We start from the raw sequence: 9,920 nt of genomic DNA, 5'->3' as shown, positions 1-9,920 counted from the left end.
GGGTTCGGGCCCCGGTCCGGGAAGATCCCACATGCCGTGGAGCGGCTAGGCCCGTGAGCCATGGCCGCTGAGGCTGCGCGTCCGCAGCCTGTGCTCCGCAACGGGAGAGGCCACAACAGTGAGAGGCCCGCATACCGCAAAATAAATAAATAAATAAATACAATTTATTTTAAAAAAAAAAATATATATATATATATATATATATATATATATATATATATATATATATATATTTCCTGGGAACTTGCTGTGGTTGCCTGAGCTGACTGCTGGAGAATTCACCTCGCGGACAACTCAGCTCTGCTCTCTCTCCTCATGCTGTGCCCACCCAGCCAGCATGTCCGTTTACACAGTGGCCCTGTCCCCAGATCCTCAGTCATGTGCACACTGTTTGCTTTGCTAGACTTATAGCTAAGAGCTGTGAATTTAACAGCAGGCAGAACTGGCTTCAAATCCCCAAATTTTCACTCCCTAGCTGTGTGACCTTGAAAAAATTATCTTTATCCTCTGAGCCTCAGTTCTCTCATCACAGGGTGATTGTATGAATTTAAAAGACAATACCCATTGAGGGCTCAATGAATCGTAGCTTCAAGAAAGATAAATAATAGGAATCAGCCAATGTTCAATTGATCCCCACTGAATTCAGACCAGCCCCCAGGTTGTACTTACCTGTGGCCAACTGGACTGTCTACCTCATCTTAGGTGACTGAACTTCTCCAGTTTTAGTGAAAAATTATATCATATCAAACCAAAAGGAAGTAAATAATGGGATTTGAAGATTTGATCAAGAGTGTTCATCTTTAGGAAAAACCCACATGCCGCGGAGAAACTAAGCCCGTGGGCCACAACTACTGAGCCTGCACTCTAGAGCTCACGAGCCACAACTACTGAAGCCGGTGCGCCTAGAGCCCATGCTCTGCGACAAGAGAAGCCACCACGATGAGAAGCCCGTGCACTGCAACGAAGAGTACCCCCGCTCGCCACAACTAGAGAAAACCTGCACGCAGCAACGAAGACCCAACGCAGCCTAAAATAAATAAATAAATACATAAATACATAAATACATAAATAAATAAATCTAATCCTTAAAAAATAAATAAATAAATGAAATAACTGTGCAAATAACAATCTAGAAACGCTAGCAGAGTATTTCAAATAATGCCTTTAGAAAGTAAACCCACCTAACATAATAATGCACAAATTGGTGCTATTTAAAGGCAAAATAGCTGTACTATAAAAAGTGACACTGATACTACAGTCTCAGTGTCTACATGTCTTTCACATGTCTTTCAAACAGTATGAAAAGCTGTAATTTCAGGGTCTACCTCAAATAAAAGCAAAAACAAGTAAAATAAAATAATAGTGTAGTGGATTCTTGTCATTTTCAGCTATGTAGCACCTGAGCCTCCTTCTTATGTTAGGGAATTCTCTCATTCTGTGGGTTTAGGGAAGAAGCAGAGACCTTCCTCCTTCAACAGAAGCTGAAAGAAAACAGGCATCTTTTCATCCCATTCCCTGGCAGCCAGAGCTCTGGTCTGTACACTGGACTCAGCCATTTGGATGTCTCCATCCGGAACTTTAAATCTGGAGCAAGGAATATAAAGACAGGAGGAAGTCTCGAGGTGATCACAGCCTCACAGTGAGTCTCACAACCAGACAGTTCCTGGGTCCAGGCCTGGGCTGTGTTCTCAGCTGCCCAATCTACCTTAGTTCCTGCCCATTTTCCACGCCTGGTTCTCCAGCCTTCCTGTTGATCCTGTGAACTACCCCAAATCCTTTCAATAGCTTCCTATTCTCTTTAAGTTAACCAGAGTTGGTACCTATTTATTTGTAACAAAGAACCCTGACTGGAACTAATCACTGAAAATTATTGAGCAGCTACGAGCGAGGAATTATTCTAAGCTCTTACATGGAGTATTTCACTTAACCTTCATAACAACCCTGGGAGAATGTAACCGTTTGCTCGCATTTGAAAAGTGAGAACACTGAGGCTTGTTGAGGTTAAATAGCTAACACAAGGTCAACAGCTAGAAAAAAGGCAGAGTCAGGATTCAAATCCAGATCCATCTGACCGAAATCCATTTAGCTCTCTCCTACTCAGCTCCCCACATATTTGTGGATTAGTTTACCAGTTACTCAAAGTGTCTTATACCTTACCTCATGTAATCCTGACAGCTCCTTGAGGTTGGAATTTTTAATCCCTTTTTTACAAATGAGGAAACTGAGCCTCAGCAAGATTAAAAGCAACTTGATCAAATATTTATCATAAGCCTTAAAACTGCACATACTCTTTGATTCAACGATTTCAGGTCTGAGCATTTATCCCAAGGAAATAATCAGAGGTGTGACCAAAGATTATTCACTGAGTTGTAATCTATGGCAGAGGAAAACTAGACACCATCCTTATGTCCGACAATCAGGAAATGGCCATATTAGGGAATACCATATGATGGAATATTATGTGGTCATTAAAATTAGTCTGTAGAAGCAGATCAGTGGTGGCCTGGGCTTGGGGGAATGTGGGGACTGACTTCAAAGGGGGTATTCCGGAACTTTCAGGAATGATGAAGATGTTCTAAATTTTGACTGTGGTTATAGTTACATGAGTGCACGCAGTTGCCCAAATGCATCAAACCATACACTCAAAATGGGTGCATTCATTATATGTAAATTATACCTCAATACATTTAAAAAAAATTCTTCTGTAGAAAAGATTTTTATCAAGAACAATGTTCCTAAAATATTAAGTGAAAGGGTTACAAAATGATATTTACAATATATTTATTTCCATGTGTGTTACATGCATAGAGAAGAATTAAGAAGGAAATATACCAAACTAACGATAGTGGTTATCATTGGATGGTGGGAACTATGGGTAATTTAGACCTTCTTTATACTTTTCTGTATTCTTTAGTGATCAGAAGAAACAAACGTGAAAAAAAAAAGTTAATGACTTGCCATATGTCACACAAGTATTAGAAGAGGCTGGAAATTAGGACTTTGCAGCCAATTTAATTGTACCTTCTACTATGCCTCAGAGTTTCTACTCTGTGCCAGGAATTGTTGTATTGCATGCTTTGGAAAATTGCCTATAAAACATGTTCTTGCCTGTGAGGAGCTTGAACTCTGCACAGAAGGGTGAGGAAGGAGTGATTACATCTGATTAGGGGAATCAAGAGAGGCTTTATGGAGGTAGATTCTATGATGAGCCAGGAAGGATGAGTGGAAGCTCAATGGGCAAAGACCAAGGCCAGGAGGGTGAGAGAGTCTTCAGTCTGGACCGGGGGAGTCTTGTGGAAGGGGACACTGGGGGATGAGGTGACAGGAGAACCTTGAAATTCCGTTAGGAGGGGCTCTTGAATGAGGCCTCAGCACCTGGGTCCAACAAACCACTGTACAAGGCATCCACATGTTAGCAGTGCTTAATCCCTCCTGATAAAGATCTCTGAGTTATAATGTAAATCCATGAGAAAATAAAACACAGTACTGAAAAACCTAATCTAGGACTACTTTGGGGGGCACATATGACAGATGTGCCTGTACCATAGCCAGCTCAGACCTCCAGAAGAACAGCTAGATGGCTCAGGGTTACTCGGCTACCTATCCTTACCATACCATGAGGACCCCAAGGGCAGTACCAAGGCCTTATTGAATTTTGTACTCTGGCGCCCATCACAATGTGTACTTGTGACTGTTACAGAGTAGAGGCTCAGTAAATGGCTGTGAAACAAATAAGAGAGACATTTACATTTTAAAAGGAAATCTAAGAGAGGAAGTATGGTGTGATGGTTAGAGCATGGACTCTGGAACCAGATTGCTTGGCTTTAAGTCCAGGCTTTGCCACTTACTGGTTGTGTGGCCTTGGGAAAATTGCTTAACCTCTCTGTGCTTTGGTTTTCTGTATCTATAAAATGAGATCATGAGAGTGTCTGTCTCCTAGGCTGTTTTGAGGATTAAATGAGTTAGTAGATAGAAAGCACTTAGAACAATGCCTGGTACACAGTGAACTCTATATAAGTGTTAGATATTATTATAAGAGATTTTTCTAATCCAACCTCCTTGCTTTAGAAATGAGGAAACTGAAGTCCAAAGAAAGGCAAGTGACTTGTCCAAGATCACAAAAGGAGTTGAAGGTGGAACTGAGGGCTCTGCATCTATCAATCAATACATCTGTGGAATGAAACAGGTACTGGTTGGCTTCTTGCCCTGTGTCTGGCATTGTCCTAGATTTCAGCTGGGGAATGTAAGCCATGTTTCCAGCCTTTGGATGGGATGAAAAGATGTTTACACAAGAAACAGCTGGAGACCAGTGCAATACAGAATGCATTCCTAACTGGACAGCACAGTGAGAGACGGGAGGTCAGAAAATGGGAAGATCAACATGGGCTGGCTGAACCAGACAGGGGCCTCTTGGATCTGCAGGGTGGAGAAATAATCAGGAAAGTGGCTTTCCATTTTTGTGTGTGGAGAGTGACTGCGAAACATCAGACGCCCCAGCTCCACAAACTCCACATAAACTCCACATAAAACTGAAAGGGGCAAGCCGTTTGGGATCAGGCAATCTGAGTTGAAATCCTGGCTCTGTCACTTATCAGGTAAGTGACCTGGGGGCAGTCACTTGCTGTTTCTGAGCTTTAGTACCTTAACCTGTAAAATGGAGGTAAAAGTACCCTGACCACTGGGTTGTTGTGGGACAAAAGGAGCTAGTACCTGAGAGACACAGAAGATCAATCAAGATTAATCCCATTTTTTTTTTTTTTTTTGGCCCACCAAATTGAGGAGTCCTTTAAAACCTCTCTAATGAGGGACAAGATGTAAGATGGAGACAGAACAAATCAAATTAAATCATTAGAAGAATTTTAGTTATCTTCCCCTGAGACCTGGCAGGGGGAGGAGGGTGGTGAGGATGAGAGAGCATAAGGCTTTGGAAAGGAAGTGGTGAGGACTGCAGAGGAAAGTCCCAGTAAGGGAGAACGTAGGCACTGAGGACGTTAGTTATGGCCAGCTCCAAGTAGGGTATTAACTTTCTTTTGGTGGAAAGGAAAGGTACCAGCATGTGTTGAGCCAGGCATCATGTTAGATGACAGGGATACAGACTTGAACTATATATGAGTCTGAGCCTTAGAGGCTCCAGTCTTTTGATAGACATTAGCAGGAAAATAAAGCATTACAAGTCACATAGTTATAATAAGAACAAGACAGCACAGAAGACAGCATGATTAACACTATGAGGAGGTCATATGGAAGGTGGGTTTTGAAGGATGAATAGGAGTTCAATTCAGGTCGGCAATCTAAGGAAGGGCAAATGACAAGGTTCAGTACTGCTGGAGTAAAAATGGTTTGAAAAGATGAGTTTGAGAGATGAGGCTGGGGAGGTAGATGGAGGCTAGATGATGATAATTAGCCTTTATCCTAGAGTGATGGGGGCTAATAAAGGGTTTTAAATGAAAGAAGGACTGTGTCCAATGCTTAAGTTAGAAAGACACCCTGGCAGCAAAATGCAAGGTGCATTGGAGTGGGGGCAAGCCTGGAAGCAGAATGCTGTTGAAGACACATTTCTGGGGCCCAGGAGAGAGGATGCGGGTCTGAACTAGGACACCATGCGGCCGTCTTCTCTAGAGCTCCTCAACCACGTGCAATCTTATCCTCTTCTATCCGCAGCCTATGTTTTCCCTCACTCACGGCCCCCTGACTCTGGGCCATGTGTTGTGATTATCTGTATATTTGTCTTCCCTCCACTTCCAGTTTGGGAGCACTTTTCTTTCTCTGCATCCCTGGGCCGAGGAGCTGGTTCACAGTTGGCACTGATGTGTTTTGAAGGTCATGGGGTTTGGGAAGAAGAGCATGGGGTGAACACAGCATGTGGTCCAGTTCATGAGCCAAACAAGAGCTCCAGGCCTTCTGTTCACTCACTTCCCTTCTGTATAAACTGTGCAAAGAAATATTAACCGCCTTCTCTATTGTTTTGTGAATCAACAGAAGAGTCTTGCATGTTTACCATCCAGAGCTTTAAGGAAATAACACATAATCAGGGGAGGAAAAGCCAGCTGGTGGTAGTAGGAGTTTGCCTGCATGATTATTTGTTTCCCCTCTCATAAAAAAGTTGATGTTGGTTCAGTCTAGGACATATTCCAGAGGTGAATTTGCCAGTCCACAAAGACACTTGGGTGCAGTATTATTTTCTCCTTTGCTCTTCCACGACTTTCCCTTTGCTGCCTTCTGATGCTTCTGTGTGGGCACAGACAGGGCGGCTACAGGTTACCTGGAGCCTAAAAGTTATCACCTGACATCTGCACCAACAGCTTATGTAAAACGAGCTGGTTCCAGCAAGCACATGTCCCAGGCAGGAGCCGGTCCACAGCCAACATCCTCCAGGCGCCTGTGAGCTGCACACTGCCAGGGCCCGAGAACCAGGCAGCGCTGAGGGCTGCGGCTGCGTGGGGCGTTGGAAAGAGCTGCCTCTGAGGAGGTCCGGGACACGTGGGCAGAGAAGTCAGGCAAAAGAGGACTGAGAGTCCCGGGCAGCACCTGTTCCCAGGGAGTAAATAATACTTTGCCCTCGTGTCATAACTCCTGCCTGTCACCCAGCAGGCATCCAGTTCATCCTGCACTCTGGGCCGCCAGCCTTGCACCAGTGCGCTGCTGGTTTCAAATTTGCTTTGGAAAAGAAAGCAAAGGTCCTGATGGCTTCTGCTCCCTGCTCAGCTTGGTGTCCCTCCCAGACTCTCATTTCACAGCTGCCGTCCAGCTGTAGGGCTCACAGGGCGAGCCTGCCAAGTATTTGAATCTGGTGCCTCCAGCTTTGGAGAGGAACGAGGTGACAGGGGTAGAGAGCCTGAGATGCACTCGGCTGTGGTCCCAGGAGGACAGGTGCTGGTGGCTGTAGCCTCATCCCTTCCCCCGCTTTCTCTCCTTCCCCTCCCCCACTGGCCTCTCTGTTTACAGTCTATTCGCAGGACAATATCTGAAGTATTCAAAATATGGGCGTCATATCCCAAAATTGAATGCCAGGCCCATTGTGCGGAAGGAGAATTAGTTAAGTTTAGAGGCAGGGAAGATTAATCCGTCTGTTTGGGAATGTATCAGAGTTCGGCGATCACTCTTTTTTGAAAGGACATCATTTATCAGTTTAAGTAATAATGCAGTGGTTCAAAACTTGGGTACTAAGGGCAAACAGGCCTGGATTCAAATTCCAGCTTGGCCACGAGCCTGCAGCAGAATTATATTTGGGTAAATTCCTTTGCTCCCATTTGTTGAGTGACCAACTCATCCAGGTTTGCCCTGGGTTTTCCAAGTGCTGGGAACCCCCTCAGTCAGCCCTGGGCACACTTAACAGAGGATAATGATTGTGCTTAGTTTCTCCCGTGTGAAGTCTAACTGAATAAGACTCATACAGTGTTTACCACAGTGCCTGGTGCACACAGAGCACGCTGCTAAGTAAGCTAGTATGATGCCCTTTTGAGTGCTCAAAGGTCTTGGGGTACCCAACTGTGTCTCTTGCACTGCTAGAGTGTAAACTGTGTAAACATGGCAGCATTTGTGACTGGAGCCACAGCCCTCTTAAGTAGCTAGTGTAACCTCTGCTTTACTTTACTGATGAGGAAATTAAGTCTCTGGGGGAGAGGAATTGCCAAATGTTAATAGGAAAAAGGAAGGACATGGATCTTGAACCCAGATCTTCTATATCAAGCCTGAGTTCTTTTGCCCTAGATCATTCCACCTCCCTTGAGGCCATTCACACTACAGCTTGAGTACTGCATAAGCCTTTGCTCAAGCTGTCCCCTCTTCTGGAACGCCCCAGCTCACTGCCCTGGCCTGTGAGCCCTCCATCTCTTCACCTGGCAAACTCCTACTCTCGGCACCCAGCTCAGGCATCACCTTCTCCAGAAACCTGTACTGACCCTTCTTCTGTGTCTCTACCCTCTGAACATCCCTTGTGTATCTCTGCTGCTATAGTTCCCTCATGGTATTGTAATGACTTACTGATAGACTGTCTCCTGTGAGCCCCTGGAATGCAGGGATAGTTTCTCTCCTTCCACCTGCCCAGAGACAAACACGGTTCCTGACACAAACCAGGTGCTCTGTGAATGTTGTGGAACTGAACTGAATTCACTGAGGTCTGACATGATTGTTTTATACTTAGTAATAATAAAATAGCTACAATTACTTGAGTCTTATGATACGTCAGGCACTATGCTGAGCATATATATTGTCTCATTTAATCCTCACAACAAACTCATGAGGTTTGATAAATGACAAATAGGAAAACAAGGCTCAGAGAGGCCAAATAACCTGCCCTAGGTCACACAGCCAATAAGCATCATATCCAAACTTTGAGTCCAGATCTGCCTAATACCCTCTTAACCTCTGCGCTCTTTACTGTCACTGGTGCCTAACTCAGTTCCTTGCACAGATAAGGCGCCGGTTACTAGCAGACAAGGTGGATGGATGGCGTGGTGCAGGGACTGGCAAGCTCTCCACGGGATGGGCAGTACCGGACACAGGCTCACTGTCTTTGGGCCCTCAGAGCCAGCTGGGGTGTGTTTTCAGGAGCTGCCAGCTCCCTGGGCTGGCACCAAAAGCCTTCCAAATTCCAGGGCTCATTTTCACCCTCATACCTTCCCAGACTTTCTCATCATCCCAGGGCAAGGTGAGGTCTGAGAAACCTAAGGAATGCAGTTGAATTGTCTTCAACAAAGTTTTTGCCGGTAAAACCTGGGGGACTTTCCAGCTAAGAACACCAGGATAAGCTGCAGTGAATCAGCCCATGGAAAACCAGGGCCGTCAAAGTCTCCCAGGAAGTCAAGTTGCTGTACACACGTCTTCACCCAGCCAGGCAGGAAGTCACAGGCAGCCCAGGGTCCTCCAGCCTCCCTGTGGGGGGATGGGCAGAAGGACAGAAGAAGGAACACTGCTGCCCGGGTGAGAAAGGCTAGGTCTAGAGGCAACTTCTGATCTATAAGAAGCCTCAGGGAGAAGCAAGAAGAACTACGATCCTGCAGCCTGTGGAACAAAAACAACATTCACAGAAAGATACACAAGATGAAAAGGCAGAGGGCTATGTACTAGATGAAGGAACAAGATAAAACCCCAGATAAACAACTAAATGAAATGAAGATAGGCAATCTTCCAGAAAAAGAATTCAGAATAATGATAGTGAAGATGATCCAGGACCTCAGAAAAAGAATGGAGGCAAAGATCTAGAAGACGCAAAAAATATTTAACAAAGATCTAGAAGAATTAAGGAACAAACAAACAGAGATGAACAATACAATAACTGAAATGAAAAATACACCAGAAGGAATCAATAGCAGAATAACTGAGGCAGAAGAACAGATAAGTGACCTGGAAGACAGAATGGTGGAATTCACTAATGTGGAACAGAATAAAGGAAAAAGAATGAAAAGAAATGAAGACAGCCTAAGAGACCTCTGGGACAACATTAAATGCAACAACATTCGCATAATAGGGGTCCCAGAAGGAGAAGAGAGAGAGGAAGGACCCAAGAAAATATTTGAAGAGATTATAGTCAAAATCTTCCCTAACATGGGAAAAGAAATAGCCACCCAAGTCCAGGAAGCGCAGAGAGTCCCATACAGGATAAACCCAGGGAGAAACACGCTGAGACACACAGTAATCAAACTGGCAAAAATTAAAGACAAAGAAAAATTATTGAAAGCAGCAAGGGAAAAATGACAAATAACATACAAGGGAACTCCCATAAGGTTAACAGCTGAGCTTTAAGCAGAAACACTACAAGCCAGAAGGGAGTGGCATGATATACTTAAAGTGATGAAAGGTAAGAACCTACAACCAAGATTACTCTACCCAGCAAGGATCTCATTCAGATTCGATGGAGAAATCAAAAGCTTTACAGACAAGCAAAAGCTAAGAGAATTCAGCACCACCAAACCAGCTCT

This window comes from Lipotes vexillifer, unplaced genomic scaffold, assembly GCF_000442215.2.
Source record: "Lipotes vexillifer unplaced genomic scaffold, Lipotes_vexillifer_v1.1 scaffold134, whole genome shotgun sequence".
Lineage (NCBI taxonomy): Eukaryota > Metazoa > Chordata > Mammalia > Artiodactyla > Lipotidae > Lipotes > Lipotes vexillifer.
This window is presented reverse-complemented; position numbering follows the sequence as displayed.